The 1,615-nt window shown below is 50.2% G+C and overlaps 1 long non-coding RNA gene across 2 annotated transcripts in view; it reads right to left on the reverse strand.

The window, feature by feature from the left end:
• The window catches only part of LOC132457399 (uncharacterized), a 6,715-nt gene extending 5,334 nt beyond the window's left edge, over window positions 1-1,381 (reverse strand). The window contains exon 1 of one of the 2 annotated variants that reach the window (XR_009525620.1): window positions 758-1,381. This is a non-coding gene — a long non-coding RNA (uncharacterized LOC132457399). The remainder of the gene's footprint in view (window positions 1-757) is intronic. The other variant, XR_009525616.1, reaches the window with a different exon arrangement.
• Window positions 1,382-1,615: the final 234 nt, after the last annotated feature.

Here is a 1,615-nt window from a genome sequence, read left to right on the forward strand (position 1 = left end):
GAGTAAGAGATCAGATGTCGGTGGAAAAACCACCATCGCGGCTTTTGCTTTTTTTTTTTTTTTTCTGTGCCGAACTAGACGGGGTGTGGAACAGACTGAGAAAAAAGATTATGAGAGCAGGGCCGAAATCGTGTGTATGGAGTCAGTGTGTGTTTGCGTATGGAGTGTGTGTTTATTTATGGAGTGTGTGTGTGCGTGTGTTTGTGTGTGTTTTGCGGAGGGCAGAAAGCAGCAGTAGGTAGAGAGAACAGAGAAAAGATGACTGGGGACACAGTGTCCTGGACTTGAAAGCCCACCACAGAGACATCATAGAAAGAGAGAGAGAGACTGAGAGAGAGAGAGAGAGAGAGAGAGAGAGAGAGAGAGAGAGAGAGAGAGAGAGACCCCGAGAGAGACCGGAGAGAGTTAGAGAAGGAGACAAAGAAAGACCAGAAAAAGAGAGCATGAGAGACCTAAGTGACCAAAGGGAGACATCGAGTAACCATAGCGATAGAGTGACAGAGAGACATAGACATAGACATAGAAAAAGAGGGAGAGAGAGGGACATAGAGAGACCATAGAGAGAGCATGAGCGAGAGACATAGAGAGAGAGGTAGAGAGAGACATAGAGAGACCATAGAGAGAGCGTGAGGGAGAGAGACACAGAGAGACCATAGAGAGACTCAAGAGAGTGTGATAGAGGGACATAGAGTGACCATAGAGAGAGCATGAGAGAGAGACATAGAGAGACCATAGAGAGAGAGAGGGGTTGACTTACTGGCACGTGTGATGCCGCAGAAGGGACCGGCCAGGGCCAACAGGATCAGCAGCTGAACTTTCATGGTGGCGGATAACCTCAAACACGAGTAAAGAATATTGAGATGTTCTCCGTGCACGTCTTCCTCCGGTCACCGGTGGCAGCGAGAGTTCCTCAGGAGGGTAAAGAGCAAGGCACCGGGTGTCAGCTCGTGCACACCAGTCAGCCTCTCCCCGTCTGGAGGAAGAGCGGAGGGTCAGAGAGGTTAAAAAAAAAAAAAAAACGCCGGAAAAAGAATTCCAAAAGTTTTTTTGAGTTGATTTTCTTTTGTCTGGAGGAGCTGAGGGCCGACAGCAGTGAGGAGGGCAGGAACAAAAGAAGGGGCTGGAGTCGGCGTGAGCTGGAGTTGGAGTGAGCTAAGTGAGCTGATGGTGGGTATACTGGGAGAGTGAAGAGAGATGAGCGAGAGACGCAGGGAGGGAGAAGGAGTGAGCGAGGGAGGTTTGAGGATGTTACAGAGGCTCTGCTGGTGTAGAGGAAATGGTGAGAGAGAAAGAGAGAGAGACTGTAAGTGGAGCAGCGATGGAGGAGGGGTCCGGTAAACTGGGGTGGATGTGTGTGTGCGTGTGTACGTGTGCGTGTGTGTTTGAGGGTGGGGGGAGTGGTGGTTAGGTACAAGGGGTGGGGTTGGGGGGCGGGTTGCCTGGGCAGTAAGCAGTAGTTAGGTGGTCTACAAGTCCATTTGGTCCGGCCCCCTTTCTGTTCCCTGAAGCCCCGATAATATTAGTCACAAACACACGACCACAAAAACAAGACAAATAAACTGCACTGTGGTGTTTAGCCTGTGTGCTTATCCAGACAGACACCTTAAAAACACCC

The sequence above is a fragment of the Gadus macrocephalus genome, chromosome 1, assembly GCF_031168955.1.
Source record: "Gadus macrocephalus chromosome 1, ASM3116895v1".
Taxonomy (NCBI): domain Eukaryota; kingdom Metazoa; phylum Chordata; class Actinopteri; order Gadiformes; family Gadidae; genus Gadus; species Gadus macrocephalus.